Source organism: Delphinus delphis, chromosome 9 (genome assembly GCF_949987515.2).
Source record: "Delphinus delphis chromosome 9, mDelDel1.2, whole genome shotgun sequence".
NCBI lineage: Eukaryota > Metazoa > Chordata > Mammalia > Artiodactyla > Delphinidae > Delphinus > Delphinus delphis.
The window spans coordinates 56,422,904-56,440,401 of NC_082691.1; the positions used below are offsets into that span (position 1 = coordinate 56,422,904).

At 37.0% G+C, this 17,498-nt stretch overlaps 1 protein-coding gene across 2 annotated transcripts in view; it reads left to right on the plus strand.

Annotated features, from left to right (window-relative positions):
* The window catches only part of PALS2 (protein associated with LIN7 2, MAGUK p55 family member), a 218,525-nt gene that overhangs the window by 74,235 nt on the left and 126,792 nt on the right, over positions 1-17,498 (plus strand). For both annotated transcript variants that reach the window (XM_060020613.1, XM_060020614.1), the window contains exon 4: positions 15,588-15,666. The gene's annotated coding sequence lies outside the window, so the exon portion shown is untranslated. The remainder of the gene's footprint in view (positions 1-15,587; positions 15,667-17,498) is intronic.

A 17,498-nucleotide genomic window follows, 5' to 3' on the forward strand; every position in this document is an offset into this window, starting at 1 on the left:
TAAATGCCCATCAACAGACGAATGAATAAAGAAGATGTGGTACATATATACAATGGAATATTACTCAGCCATAAAAGGGAATGAAATTGGGTCATTTGTGGAGACATGGATGGACCTAGAGACTGTCACACGGAGTGAAGTAAGTCAGAAAGAGAAAAACAAATATTGTATATTAACGCATATATGTGGAATCTAGAAAAATGGTACAGATGAACCGGTTTGCAAGGCAGAAATAGAGACACAGATGAAGAGAACAAACATATGGACACCACAGGGGCAAAGCGGGGGCAGGGGGTGGTGGTGGTGGGCTGAATTGGGAGATTGGGATTAACATATACACACTAATATGTATAAAATAGATAACTTAATATGAACCTGCTGTATAAAAAGTTATTAAATTAAATTTAAGAAAAAAACTAAGGCCAATTAAAGATTGTTTAAGATATGAAACAATAGAAAGGTTAAAAGAATTAATTAGCAGGAGACCTACACTACAAGAAATGTTAAGAAAGTCCTCATCTAAAATGGGAACTATGTGGGTAAATGTAAAAGGTTTTTTTGTTATTACTTAGATCTTTTTAAAAGACATAGACTGTTTAAACAAGAATGATAATAATGGAGTCTGGGCTTATACCATTTATACAAGTAAAATATATGGCAATAATAGTATACAAGTTGGAAGGGGAGAAATGGAACTATAATATTTTTTCTTATGCTATATATGAAGTAGTGATAAGTGAAAATCAGTCAGAATATGGAAAATTTGAACAACACCATTACCAACTTGACCTAATTGACATTTCTAGAATATTCCATTAATATTTTATGATGAAGAGCAATATAGAGAGCAAATACACATTCTTGTCAAGTACATGTGGATTATTTACCAAATTAGATCATTTTCTAGGTCATAAAACAAATCTAAATAAATTCAAAAGGGTTCAAATAGTTTCAAGTCATAGTCTGATCACAGTGGAACTCAAGTAGAAAACAAAAATACATCCTTGGAAAATCTCCAAATGTATGGAAACTAAATAACACACTTCTAAATGTGCCATGGGTCAAATAAGAAATAAAATGGAAACTTTGAAAGTATTTTTCATGAAATGAAAATACAACATACCAGAATTTTTAGGATTCCACTAAAGCAGAGCATAGGAGGGAATATATAGCATTTATAGTAGCGTTTAGGGGAAATTTTTAACCTATATTAAAAAAGAAAAAAATGTCTCTAATCAGTGACCTCAGCTTCAACCTTAAGCAGTAAGAAAAAAAAGCAAATTAAATGCAAAGTAGGGGGAAGAAAGGAAATAGTAAAGATTAGAGCAGTGATTGATTAAACAGAAATTGGAAAAACAATAGAGAAAAATCCATAAAACCAAAAACTAGTTCTTTGAGATGAATAAAATTGATTAACCTCTAGCCAGACTGATCAGAGGAAAAAAAGTTGCAAATGACTAATATCCAGAATGAGGAAGGTGGTATTTACTACAGATTCTAAAAATACCAAAAGAATAATAGGAGAATATTATGAACAATTTTATGCCAGTAAGTTCAACAACTTAGATTAAATAGACAAATTCCTTGATAGACACAAGCTATTAAAGCTTACCAGGAATGAATAGATAACCTGAATTCCTCTATATCTATTAAAGAAATTACAATTATAGTTTAAAAACATTCACTCAAAGAAAACTCTAGGCTCAGACGACTTCTCTGGTTAAATCTACCAAACATTTAAGGAAGAAATAACACCAATTCTACACAGACTCTTCCAGAAAACGTTACATTAATACTAAAACCAAACACATTACAAAAAGAGAAGACTATAGACTAATATCCCTCATGAACACAGATGCAAAAGTTTATCAAATTGAATCCAATAAGTTTTGTTAAGAAAGATAATATATCATTACCAAGTGGGGTTTATCCCAGGTATGCAAGGTTGGTTTAACATTTTTAAATTTTTTAATGCAATTCACCATTAAAAAAAAGGAAATAAAACATTTTGATCATCTCAAAAGATATGGAACAAACATATGGACAAAATCCAATACCCATTTCTTTTTTTTTTTTTTTTTTTTGCGGTACGCAGGCCTCTCAGTGTTGTGGCTTCTTCCGTTGCGGAGCACAGGCTCCGGACGCGCAGGCTCAGAGGCCATGGCTCACGGGCCCAGCCGCTCCGCGGCATGTGGGATCTTCCCGGACCGGGGCACGAACCCATGTCCCCTGCATCGGCAGGCGGACTCTCAACCACTGTGCCACCAGGGAAGCCCCCAATACCCATTTCTGATTAAAAAAAAAAAAAGCTCTCAGCAAACTAGGAGTAAAAGAGAACTTCTTCAACCTGATAAAGGGCGTCTATAGAAAAACCTAGAGATAAATATACTTTATGGTGAAAGAGTGATACAACCTAAATACTCAATTATTGGGATGATTGAAATCATCACCATGCATCCATGCAGTAGAACATTTTAAGGGTATTAAAAGTCAGGTATTTAAAGAATATTTAGAAGCAAAGAAAATTGTTTATGATATAATGCTGAATGAAAAAAAGACCTATATAAGCACATGATCCAATTGTGTTAAATACAGAGAGAGAGTAAAATCAAAAGGAAATAGTATACACATGTTAACAGTGATTAACTTCTGCTGGGGAGAGGAAGAATGATATTATTATTAACTTGTTCTGTATATACTTTTCTGCATTTCTAAGTTTTTCTATCTTTAAAGTTAGGAAAATTAATGTTACTGACTTTTAAGAAAAAAATGACAAATAGTAGAGTGGAAAAAGAAAAATAGGGAAATTTAATGACTCCAAATTTGTATCTTCAATCAGTTGCCCTCAGCCTCTTCCAATATTCACACCTGGATGTAGCTCTTCTCAGATAGCTACAGATATTGAAATTTAAGAGGTCCACAATTAATCTCATGATCTTGTTTCATACAGTTACCAATTCATTAATTTATCTATTCAACAAATATATTGAGTGTGTACTATGTGTTGGGCACTGTAGTAGGCAGTGGACATACAGCAACAAATAAGGTATGGACCCGGCCTTCAGGAATCCTCTGACATTGTGATAGAGATAGGCAATCATGCTTGTATTGCAGAGTCAAATGTAAGTGTTACATAATGGGAATATGAACAAGGTGCCACAAAACTATAGAAGAAAAACAATTAACCTAGCCTTTGGTGGTCAGAAAAGTCTTTCCGTAGCAGAAAATATATGAACTGAGTCACAAAGGATGAGAGGAATTAGGCAGGTAGCATGTAGTAACTTATGCTCCAGGAAGAGATCTGTTTACACAAAGGCCAAGAGACTCACTCAGAGAACTGCAAGCAAACACTTGAAAATATAGGATCCTGATCATAAAAATCCTTGAAAATCATCAAGGAATTGGGACTTTATTCTATGGCAATGAGAAACTATTACAGGCTTTTCACTAGCACCGAGTACCCATACATTCATGCAGTTTTAGATTCTGAGAAGCAAAGCTTCCTCTCCTTCTAACACCCTACTATTTTTGAGTCCATTAAGTAGGGCTAGATGGCTCATAAATGGGTCAAGTTATCAACAGAGTGTGCCACCATTACTGGCCTCTGCCACGTTGAGGGTATGGTAACTGTGCCAAAGATCTGTAATGTCACCGCCTGCTTTGGGGCACCCATCCCTGTTGATCGCACTAACCTCTGATGCATTCGACCTTATAATAGCTCTAAGGCTGGACAGTCGATTGTGAAATGAGAGAGAAAAGTTCTCCCCTCCATGTGATGCTTTGGTGGGAGAGGGAGGGTTATCCTCACAGCAGGGTGGTCCGAAGATGTCACAGAATTTAGTAAGACTGCTTTGTTTGTTTGTTCACGTGGCCATTTTGTCCTGGGAAGCACTCCCACCACAGAGCGCTTGGGTCAGAAAAGTTTCAAGTAACAGCTGTCGTTATGTTCCCAGCACAAGTGGCTGTCTTCAAATGCTTAGAACCTACTGTGGAGTCTGGATATATATGCCAGACTCTCTCTTCCATCAGGTGACTCTCTCTCAGGTAACCTATTCCTCATTTTGATTTGGCTTGTTTTAGACATCCAGGGTCTACCATATGGGATATATCTGAATGTAACTTGCAAAAACCCTCTGAATACTTTCCCTAGCAGTTTCCCTAGCCCCCTTGGATCAATAGAGCTAAATAGATACCAGAAATTAGGAGTGGAGGGGACTCTTCTTGATCCAGGCTGCGTCTGTGTCTCGGCTATGGCCCCACCAGGACACAAGTTGATTCTTACACAGTGAAAAGTATAAAGGTTACAGATCAAATGCTAATAATAGACAACTCTGTGCAGTGGAATTTAGGGTGATATTTTTGTTCTAGCTTCTTCTTTTCATTTTCTAAGTTGTTTCTCAAAGACCATAATTACTTGTGTAAGAAATTTCATAAAAATTAATAATTACTACTATGATCAACCAGGAAAGGTTGGGGTGGGTATCGGTGAGGAGTGGGGGGAATAAGCACTCTCACATAAGTTAGAAGGGAGTGACTTTTCTTTGAGAGCCATTTGGCAATAGCAGTCAAATCTTTGCCACGCTCTATGACCATCAATTTATCCTGCAGATATATTCCCTTAAAACTGTACAAATAGATGCATAGGGATGTTCAAGGCAGCATGGTTTGCAACAGCAAATAACTGCAAACATCCTAAATAGTCATCGACAGAGAAATGATTAAGTAGATTTAGATACATCTATATCAGGGACGTGGTGCTAAAAATAATGAAGGAGATCTCTATCTACTGATTTGTATTGTATTCAAGAAGTATTGAGAAGAGGTAGGTTGCAGAATAGTTATATATAGTGTGATACCACTTGAGGAGAAAGATGGATAGGTGGATGAATAGATAGATTGATAGATGACATGATACATTGATAGATAGGTAGATAGGTAGCTAGATAATTTGAATATGCATAGCAAGTGTCTGGAAGAATTCAGAAGGGTGCTGTGACTTTTTACTCATCATCTTGCACTTTTTATACGGTGACTCATTTGTACTCACCCCATGAACCCTGAGTTCAGGCCAGTATTCTCCAAGACACCAGGTCTTTTCACGAACACTTACACATGCTGTTTCTTCTCCCTGAAGTGCCTCCCATCTCCTCCATCCTCTCACAACTCCTTTTTTTCCAGTAAGGGTCCAGCTCCATGTCACCTCTTCCAGATGCTGTCTTCAGAGCTCATACCCTGCTTTCATTATCTGTTAGCACTTTCCACATCTTAGCATCTTTTTTTTTTTTTAACACGCCCATTTCCCTCACTAAAAGGGAAGCTTCTCAAAACAGGAAACCCATGACTTTCGTTTCAGAATCTAGATTTGTATTTCAGAATCTAAAGCCATGCCTGGTACCTAATAAATACCTGCAAAATGTTTGCTGTTAAAAAAAAAAGGAGTGACCTTTCTACATATGAAAGTCTAACCTCCTAGAAAAAAGGGATTCGCCTTAGCACCCTAATCTGTTTATAAATTTGGAATTTCTTTTAAAATAAATGCCCGTCTAAGGAAAAAAGGAAAAAAAAGCCTGAAAGTCAGGAAGATATTGAGGTCTAATATTATTGAAGTAAGGTTTAATCAAAACGGATGCTTTGAATTAAGTGAATATCTTGAGTAAATGTTCAGACTTAGTCATTACTTTAAAGAAATTATTTTGTGTTAAATCTCAAGAATCATTTTCCATTTCAGCTAATTTCTCAACTTTTATTTATTTACATATATATATTTATTTATATATAAGATAAAGATACAAATGACTGGATTTTATTGGCATTTATCATTTCTAATTATAGATCTTATTTTTAAAAGAAGCATATAATCACAGCTTTGGTTAAAGGTTATATATCCTGTGATCCTTTCTTTGAAATGTCGAAACTTCTATTCTTGTCTTGTTCTCTACTGTAGTTCAGACATTAGGAAAGGGTGATGAAAGGAACAAAATTTGATTGACAGCAAACACGAATGTTAACCAACCCTCCCCAAAGAGACTACAGTGAAATGTGAATAATGATATACAAATCATAATAGAAAGTGAAAATCAGTCAGTTTCCGCATATGGTATGTGCCGCTTGGTTTCCTGAATGCAGGAAGTGTTGGGATGATTGATGGGTATGTGTGTGTGTTGTGTGGATCAAAGTGAAATGTCTCAGTCACCTCTGGCTTTTACAAATCACAGTGGAGTCCTTTTGTAATGCTAATAATGCAGTGATACAGATAAATGACAATGGGCCCTGAGATTTCACTGGACAGTTGTGATTTCATGTATTTTGTCCAATTGACCCCTGAATATATCTTTCATACCATATGTCCCAACTTTTATTTCTGAGAACATAGCTTACTGGAGTTACAAACTAAATTAATACATAGTTTTGAAGGATATTGTTTTGTTTGGGGAGATAAGATTAGATCTGTTCTATTAAGTCTTCTAAATAAACTGTGGGACTCTTCTGTAACAAAAAGTGACCTTCATGGAAGAAATGGACTGTCCACAGATGACAGTCACTCCTCATCACTGCATATACCCTTAGTATTTAGTACCATTCCTTACACAAAATAGACTTTCAGTAAGTATTGCTGAATTAATTAAAAGACTGGAATTAAGGAGAAATGTCTCAAATCCATGAAGTGAAATTAATCTTCTCTTCTAATACTACTCTCAGCAAATGGCATTTGCTGAGAGGTGATGAATTTCTGGGGTTGTCATATATCTACCAGGACTTAGGCATTAGGTCCTGCTCAACTCATTTCAAAGCCAGCAGAGAAGTGCTTGGAATTTCAACATACCAACACCCACAAACTCTGCCACCCACTTCCCACCCTGCTCACTGGGCCTCAAATAATTTCTTTGATACTCCATCCTTTTGCTTTTGTGGCATTTGTCCTAGAAATTAAAAAGTGTCTTTGTTCGTGCTTTTATTTGATTTCAAAATTCAAATGTCTGGCATGGGGAAAAATATTGCTGAAAGTAAACTTTCTCTGCTATGTCCCTAAATAACCCAGGGAAGAAATAGGATCGGCCGAATGTGACATTTGACTTGTCATTTCTTACAAAGAAATTGTAAGCTTCCTCTGAGTTTTGGAAATTAAGAAAACTTTGGAGTGAAGATGTGTAATTGAATTTTTTTTTAACTTTCTGTCATGATATGCAGATTTGAAAAGTGTTTCACACAGCAGCCCAGGGGATCTGTTTAAAAATCTGATCACAGCTCTCCACTGCTTAAAGCTTTTCAGTGGTTTCCCATTGACCCAACAATATTCTCAACTTCTCACTGCAGCCTTGAAAGCCTGTGTGTCCCATCCCCATCCAATTCACTGGTCTCATCTTACACCCTTTCTCCTCAGCCGGTACACCCAGCCAGAGAAACCTCTTGCTGCTAGACATCCCTCTGCTAAAACCTCTGCCACCACCTCCAGCCACCTTCACACCTTCCCCTGACTGACTATTCAGCCTTCACCTCCTCACATAAAACGCTTTTGTTTCCACAGATCTGCAGTTCCCAACGCATCTAGAAGTTTCCCTTCACAATTTCTGTAATGTCTGTCTTCCTCACTGAATCAGATATTCTCTGAAACTGGGGATTGTGCCTAACCTTGGCATTAGGGTGTCTTTAACTCAAGCGAAGTGCTCAGCACATAGCTGTGTAACAATGAATGAGACAATACTACTGCAGATGAAATACTAGAAACAATCGGGGTTTGGATGTGATACATCTGTGTTTTCATCTAGATCTAAGTGATGGACAAACACTAAATAAGATTTTTCATCTGCCCATGACTCAATGCTTAAGGTCACAATTGACTGAAAGGGGCTAAAGTTCTTGAAGCTGTGGAAAAAAACAAGCCAAAATAAAAGATTAAAATCCTCCTTTTAAAAAAAATTTAGCCATTGTCTACCTGCTGAGAACCCACAGACTTCAGCCTTGCTTTTTAGTTTTTATTTAACTTTATGATGAGCTTAGTCACTTTAAATATTTCAATATTTGGGGGATGAAGGAGAGGAGGGAAGTAACACTCTTCAAAGTGAATGTTGAGTCTGACTCACCTTGAACCAAAGACAGCTAGGTCTGTTGGGGACACAGCAGCCACACGTCTCTCTGTGGGTATGGCTTCACCCATGGCTCTTACAGAAAGCCATAGACCTACCTGCTAGTCTGTGCACTCCTAGGACAGGAAGGGTTGGGACATTTGGTCTTTGTATCCATATGACTATCAAGGAAGCACATGGCAAATGCTTGGGGAATAGTTTTTACTATACTGTATATCTGTTTCTTAATTTAAAAAGTATATAGAGCTTGTGTGAGTAATGTATATATAAAGCATATATACCTGTATGTATATCTTATATAGTCACAGTTTATCAAGATAGAATTCACAAACCATACAATAGATCTATTTAAAGTATGTAATTCAAAGGTTTTTAATATCTTCATAGAGTTGTGCAACCAGTATCTCGATCAATTTTAGAATATTTTCATCACCCTACAAAGCAACCCTGTCCAGATTAGCAGTCACTTCCCATTAATTTTCAACCCCCCAGCCCTAAGCAACCATTAGTTGACTTTCTGTCTCTATAGATTTGCCCATTCTGGACATTTCATATAAATGGAATCATACAATATTGTGCACTTTGTGACTGGCTTCTTTCACTTAGCACAGTGTTTCATGATCCATCCATGTGGTAGCATGTATTAGTACTTCATTCTTTTTACAGCTGAATAGTATTCCATTGCATGGATATGCCACATTATATTTATCCATTCATCAATTTATAGACATTTGAGTTGTTTCACTTTTTGGCTATTATGAACAGTGTAGCTCTGAACATTCATGCACATGGTTTTTTGTGGGCCTATGTTTTTAACATGTCTTAGATATATGCCTAGGAGTAGGATTGCTGGGTAATATGGTAATTCTATGCTTAACCTTTTGAGCAACTGCCAGACTTTTCCAAAATAGCTACACTATTTTACATTCCCACCAGTCGTGTATGAAGATTCTAATTTTTCCATGTCTTCACCACTACTTCCTGCTGGTTGTCTTTTTGACATCATTCTACTAAGCATGAAGTGGTGTCTCACTGTGGTTTTGATTGGTTTTTTTTCTGATGGCTAATAATGTTGAGCATCTTTTAATTTGGTTTTTTTTTTGTCATTTGCATATCTTTTTGGATATACCTATTCAGATCCATTGCATATTTTTTAACTAGGTAATCTTTTTATTGTGGAGATGTAAGAGTTCTTTATATATTCTACATACTAGTCTTTTATCAGCCACATTATCTGTAAATATTTCCTCCCAGTCTTTTCACTTACTTGATGGTATCCTTTGAAGCACAAAAGGTTTTAATTTTGATGATGTCCAATTTATCAATTATTTTTTTTGTCACTTGTGCTTTTGAGGTCATATTTAAGCAGACTTTGCCTGACCCAAGGTCACAAAGTTTTACTTCTAGATCTTCCTCTTAAGAGTTTTTTTTTTTATTTTTAGCCTTAAATTTAGGTCTTTGATCCATTTTGTGTTAGTTTTTGTGTATGGTGTAAGAAAGGGGTACAACTTTGTTCTTTTACATGTGGATATCTAGTTTTCCCAGTACCGTTTGTTGAAAAGACTATCTGTCACCATTGAAAAATAGTACCCTTGTTGAAAATGAATTGATCACAGATGTGAAGGCTTATTTCAGTACTCTCAGTTCTATTCCATTGATCTATATATTATTCTTATGCCAGTACCACAATGTCTTGATTACTATAGCTTTGTAATAAGTTTAAAGTCAGAGAATGTGAATTCTTCAACTTGGTTCTCCTTTTTCAAGATTGTTTTGGATATTCTGGGTCCCTTGCATTTCATGTGGAGTTTAGGATCAGCTTTCAATTTCTGCAGTTCATTTTGAATTTTGAGAGGAATTACATAAAATCTGCAGCTCAAAATCTGAATCTGTACTTCTAAGAGTATTGACACCTTAGCAGTATTAAGTCTTCTGCTCTGTGAACATGGAATGTCTTTCCACTCAGTCTTCTTTAATTTATTTCAACAATGTTTTGTAACTTTCAGCATATAAATTGTGTACTTTTTTCGTTAAATTTATTTCTAAGTATTTTATTCTTTTCAATTATATTGTAAAGGATATGGTTTTCTTGTTTTCTTTGGTTTTATTTCAACTGTTGTATAGGAGAACACTGGAATATAAAACCAAGTGTCCAATGGTGTTCTTCTTAGTCTTCTAAAATTTTATATGATCTTTTATTGTCCAAAAATCTATACCCTCATAAAAAATAAAAATAAAACTCATTGAAACTGAATGCATTACTCAATGAGAGGAACAGAACCACTGGAAAAGACCAATTTTTTCTTATTATTAGATAAGATCCTAGAATTCTAGTGACTAGATTACAAAAATTAAAAGAGACCATGAAGGGCTTCCCTGGTGGCGCAGTGGTTGAGAGTCCACCTGCTGATGCAGGGGACGCGGGTTCGTGCCCTGGTCCGGGAGGATCCCACGTGCTGCGGAGCGGCTGGGCCCGTGGGCCGTGGTTGCTGAGCCTATGCGTCCGGAGCCCGTGCTCCGCAACGGGAGAGGCCACAGTGCGGGGGAGGCCCGCATACTGCAAAAAAAAAAAAAAAAAAAAAAAAAAAAAAGAGAGGCCATGAATTAATTGTTCAGAGATAGAATGGGCCACCTCAGGAATGATGACTCAACAAGAATGATTAGAGACAATAAGTCTTTTTCAACTTCTAGATTCTACCCTATTCATTAGCATGACCTGAGCAAGTATTTCCCTGGACCCCAAATAAATCCTCTACAAAATAAGAGGATTGGACCAAGAGATCACTAAAGTCCCTTGTAAAAATGTTCCTGATGATTACTTTATTAAATTTAAATGACAAAAAAATTAATGGCAAATGGTCATTTCTCCCCCAGAATAAGCACAGTCTTCCAAAGAAAGCACTGTGCACAGAGGGTTTTTCTCTCTCAAGGTTATATGCTAACGCTTTCCCATTACATATGATACATATGGTCAAAATCCGTAAGTATACTTTGGCCTTCTTTCCTAATTTTATCTACATTTTCTACAAACTACATATTTATTTTGAGCACCAATATTATATCTCCTTCCTTATTGCTCACTTTAGTGTTTAAATATCTTTGGTGTCCAGCTTGGCCCCTGACTATTTTCCATTTCAGAACACCGTGTGGGGAAGGCAGGGTGTACTACTGCCTAAGTATTGATAGTAGACTGTGATATCTAGCAGAGAGAGATAGTCTCCTTAGTTCCTAATGTCCCTCACTTGTTTACCAATTCCAGAAAATTGTTTACAAAGGACCGAGATAGCATTGAATACAAACAGGAAACATGTTTGACTTTAAAGTTACTGTTAACTGGAGGTGCATTTAGGTGAAATCCTTTAAAACTGTAAAGTATAATAAAAATAGTTTTTAAGGTACACAAAAACTATAATAAAGTATAATAATAATTTTTAACCATTAACTGTAGACACATTGAGCATCTGACATGGAAGGTAGTGAAAACAAATAGCAAAGAGGGGGCAGAATGGACATCTGTGTGATGGGGGAGGTTCGTGGAAACAAGCAAAATATATAGGCTGAGGGTCCTAAAGATAATCTTTGACTAAGAAACCAATTTGCCTAGGAGACTAGATAGATAGATAGATAGATAGGTAGATAAGTAGGTAGATAGATAGAGTCTCCTAGGCAAATTGGTAAATTTAAATTATAATGTGTTATGTTATATTATTTTACTTAAGCAGTAGTCCACCCTGCCTTTCCCAAAAGATGTTCTGAATAAGAAAATAGTCAGGGCCAAGTTAGATACCAAATGTATTTAAATGCTAAAATAAGCAATAATAAAGGATATATATATATATATATATATACACACACACACACACACACACACACACACACATATTCTTTATTTATTTATAGATACATATTTCATGAAGATAATATTTATGATTGTCTGCTATATGCAAGGCACTATTCTTGACACTGGGGGTATAGCAGTAAACAAAACAGAGAGGTTATATTATATTATTATATTATATTATATTATATTATATTATATTATATTATATTATATTATAGTGGGAGTATAATGTTATATTAGATTTTACTGACCACAGCACCTAGCACAGTGCTACATCCTCTGATTCTAATATGGAATGTTATCTGTATCAGTCAGGGCTTGGTGAGGGGATCACCATTCCCTGAGTATTATGGAAGAAGAGACTTCATAGAATTGACCTAATACAATTGTGAAGAGCTGGGGAAATGAAGGTCTCGTGGTGGATTTAGTCTAAGACACCAGACTCCTGGCCAAGAAGCGGAGCTGACCGGAAGCTACGGCCTTTGTGCAGCAATTGCCTCTGCAGGCTTTAATCGGCCTCTGGTGATGGTCCTGGGGCAGCTGTTGGTCAGCAGTTGGAAAGAGGAGCCAGACCAGCTGGAACTGGCCAGGCAGTTTCACATCAATCCATCATCGATCTGACCATGACATCCAGCAGAAAGTAATGGCCACTCCATCACTTGTGCAGCTTAACTAGGTTGACACAGCACAAAACTCCACACCTGCCATCAAGATAACAATATGTTGTATGGATGTATCTCAGGGTGGTCTTCATGATTCCTACCTCCAGATGTCCACACCTTTGTATAATACCCTCCACCTGAGTGCAGGTGGGACTTGTGACTTGCTTCTAATCAATAAAATACAACAAAGGTGACGGGTCGTCACTCCTGTAACTATATTATCTTACACAAGACAGTCTTAGCAGACTGGAGTGAGAGAGACTCTCCAGCTAGCCTTGGAGTAGCAAACAGCCCTATGTTGTGAACTACCCGTAGCAATCATCCCTTGCAAGGAGCAGGAAATCACGAAAGAAAAGTCAATCACAAGCACCGCAAATTCTCACTTTTCAGCTTCTAATTGCACCTTTCTTGTTTCATTCTAGTACAGGGCTTTTCCTTCTTGGCACTGTTGACATTTCAGGCTGGAAAATTCTGCGTGTGGGAAGCTGTCCTGTGTGTTATAGGAGGTGCAGCAGCTCCTCTGGCCTCTACAAACTAACGCTATTATCTCACCACTCTCCCCCAGTTATGACAACCAAAAATGTCTCCAGACATTGCCAAATGTACCCTGAGGGGTAAAATTGCTCTGTAACTACCATCCTAGTATAAGAGCTATTGTAGCACTAAGCTCTGTGTAGCCAAAGGGAAATCTTAAAAAAGAGAAAGATAAGCCTTGGGCACAGTTAATTCACACTAGAAAATCTATTTTCTAACCACACACCCTCAAAAATCAAAGCTGGTGCTTGCAGCCCTAGGTCCAACGGCTTTTTCATTTTGCTTGCCAGCTGATAATGAAGAAAGTGCTCATGTGAACACATTACAAGTAAAATTTGTTTGGGAGAGAAAACTATATTTTTAACAATGCCTTTACAGGCATTTGACTCAAGCGTTAAATAGCACAGTATAGATGTAAGTTTTATTCCAACAGCTCCTGTTCTGTGGGAGAATCTATGAAAAGACAGAACTTGGGAAACTTTTTATAAACAACTAATTATACAGTAGATCTTTCTGAAATATTTGCTTGGGGTTCCAGAATCCATTCTCAACATTATATTTTGGCATAAATTGTCGTGCTTACATTAAGTATTGTGGCCCAGGTAATGTTGTAGGATATTAACGCTAATATGAAATCCTAAGCACAGAATTATTTTGAAACAGATGCCCAAGATATAGTGCTATTAGCATAACAAGCCCTCTGGTAATAGAGCTTTTTTTTTTTTAAATAAAGTTGACCAAAGTATGGATGAGTGAGTGAATGCATTCATTCTTGCAACCTGCCTTTCTTGAGAAACTACTACACATCAGGCACTGTTGTCATTGCTAAAGACATAATAGATAAGGGGAGAGATTTAATGGTTAAGGTTACAGGAATGACAGGCTCCTTGTTTAATGGAAGAGACAGAAGAATAGATGGATGAATAGCTGTGGTATTATGATAACATCATGTATAGGGCACTGGGGTAGCAGGGAGAGAAGGCACCTAACTCAGCATGGAGATCACTGAAGTTTCCAGTCAGAAGTAAAGAATTTATTTGCATCTGTCAAGGGAAGGAGCTAGAAAAGTGTGCTCCAGCTTAAAGAATGACATGAGTGAACTTGAGAACTGTGACACAAAAGGGGTATCCAAGCCATCGGAAATGAGCCTGTGGATTTCACGCAGGGCTGTGACATGGTGGCAATTTGCGTTTCTGGAACAACTAGTCTCTAATTGGAGCACGGACAGGACCTGGACAAATCCTGAGTCAGGAAGACCGTTAGGCAGCTAAGGCACAAATAGTGTCAAAGATATTCATGAAAGCTAGCACGGAGGCAGCAGAAATGGCGAAGAGAGGATTTGGGCACGTTCTCGCCTCCTGGGGGTGGGTCTGTAAAGAGCGTCCCTCTCAGAAAGGGAAGAAAGGCAGAACGAGTTAGCCTACTTGGGTTCTACAGGAGGCAATACACATATAAAACAGTCCTACACATCTCAAGTACTTAGAAATACACATCTAGAACACGTTCCTAAATGTCTTAAATAATTACTCATATGATAGAGAGTATAAATTTACTATCCCCGTAAGAAAAGATGTCGTTTGGAGCACATGTTTATTAAGAAGGAATTATCATTCTTCATGAAGTCAATCTGTCTGCGATTGTCAAATGTTGCCCTTTCTCTGAGGAAAATCACCAATGTAGACACGCATGTACACCACACTTCATTTTTCTCTCCTAAGTCTAGTTTGGAGACATCATTCGGTATAGCAAACAATAAGTAATCTATTTTATACATTCGTGCCGAATAAAAATTGCTGGATTCAATTATATTTCAAGTGGCAGAGCAATAACACATAAACGGGGAAAGTAGCAAGATGTTCAAACACAACTTTTCAGGAATATATTTATTGTGGATGTTAAGGTGCTCTTCCGCTACAATAAAAATGTTGCTTAGGTATATCATGCTACTGACTCGGCACCAGTCTGTAATTTTAAGCGAAGAGTTATTCCTCACCCATTTCAGGTCCAAGAAATGGACTCATTTTAAAATGATGGGAAGCAGAGATAGAATGTGATAGCCTTGCTTATATAGCCCTGAAAGATTCAAGCATTTAGAGTTGGTTTGCCCAGAAACCACTAGAGCTATATTTACCAACACCTAAGTCATTAGAAATGAAACGCATTCTAGATCAAGCCTGAACTGGCAGAATTGCCCCACTTGTTTCTATTTTCAAGTTATCTGGGCTGATCTAAAGTTTAAATACTTTTCAAGCTTAATTAGATGAAACACTTAAGTTATACAAGCATTTAATACTGAGTTGGAAATTGAAGAACAGATACTATGAAATCCCTAGGTAAAAAGAAAAATCAAGCAACATCTGCAAGTCCCATTTCTCTATCACTTGGGATGGATGTGTTTATACAGATCCAAATCTTTAAATAACCAAATGCCTCTGAAATGATTTTTTTTTTTAACTTTTTGCACAGTATTGCTGATCTGTGGAAAGGCCTGAAGATCCTCACACAGCTGTTGTCAAAGAATGATTTGCGAAGGCATCAGGAGGAGGTAGTACCCACCCCAGGTGTTGCGATTATCACTTCTTAGAATTTGGAAACTCTGGGAAGGTAGGAGAGCACCTAACTCATGGGGCTGTGCCAGCGTCCAAAGAGTGCTTGCTATTTTGGTGTGAGTTTTATAGGGATCCATTTATGAAGATTTTTCTCCCTGACATTTAGCAGAGCTGTTTTACAGTCATGAGAAATGAGAGTGATTTTAACAAATTACGGGAAAATTATAGCACAGTGACTTACACTCACACAATGCACGTTGCTGAATGAATACATGAGAGCACCCCTCCCTCCCAATAAAGCATAAGAAACAGAATTTGAAAACTGTAAGAACCTTTAAAGATCATCTATCTTGGCATCCCATGGCACCCACAGATACACAGTTTTACAGATAAATAAACTGAGACCCGGGGACTTTAAATAATTTGCCCGAGGTCATACAGTTAATTTAGTAGTGAGAACAAGAGATGCCAAATAAGAGGATATTCATTTATTTGCTCACTCACCAGGGAGTCTGCTAACTTATTTACTTTTATAGATCACTAGGGCCTTCCTTTAGCCTGCACATTATAGGTACTCAGTAAAGTCCATGAAATTCATTCATTCATTGTTTATTCACTCGTTTGTTCATTCATTCAGATAATCTTTATCTGAATACCTACTCTGTGCCAGGTATCAGGTATATGATCATTGGGATCATTTTCTCCTTCAAATAAAATGTATTAGAATCAAATACATATTTTCATTTTTTGAGTAAGAATTAATATTCATATGTCAAATCATATCATTAGCCTGTCTAGTACTACACTCTGCCCCCAGCAGGATCTTCTAGCTGGGATTCTTGTAAGAAAGTTGAATCTCCCCATCTCAAAGCTTATTTAGCCCATTATGCAAGGCTGCACGCAACCATGAGGTCCTCGACTGACTTTCTACCTCAGGCTGTGGGTTAATGCTCTGTTTCATGAGATTTGACTACCCTTGTTATGGTGGTTTATATAACCACAGATGTTCCCTGGTAACTGCAAAAGAATCCGGCTCATTCAAAATTGCTATAATGTTAATTCCATGGACAGCTCACTAAATTCCATGGTAAGCATAAAATAGAATGTTTCTGTTTACCATTGTTATTTACGGCATGTGCCCTTTGATGTCATTACTTTTTTCTTTTATCCATCTTCCCTTTTTAATTTGATAAGTATTCATCCCTGTCCAGTTTCCACCTTTCAAAGATCAGATAGCCTAATTTAACACTTTATCATCATACATATTCTTGCTTATAATAACACAGTTTTTATTTCAAACATTATTAAATACTTTTCATTTGGCATTGTAGCGTTTCATACTGCATCCTTGTGAGATTACCACAAGCAAAGAGATTTTATACTTCTTTGCCCTGAGTCATATGGTTCATTTAGGTTAACTTGCTATATCAAAGATAGCTTAAAACATTATAAAAAAGAATTCTATGTCTGTCAAGATGACATTAATCACTACACTTTTATTCCCTGTTAACCAGTAGTTCCCAAACTCATGAGAATCACCTAGAGGGCTTGTTAAAACACAGATTGTTAAGTGGAAGCCACCCAGTGTCCATTGATGGATGAATGAATTAAAAAAATGTGGTACACCCATACAATGGAATATTATTCAGCCTTAAAAAGGAAGGAAATTCTGACACATAATACAACATGGATAAACCTTGAGGAAATTATGCTAAGTTAACTAAGCCAGTCACAAAAAGACAAATACTGTGTGATTCACTTATTTGAGGTACCTGGAGTAGCCCAATTCACAGAGACAGAAAGTAGGATGGTGGTTGCCAGGGGCTAA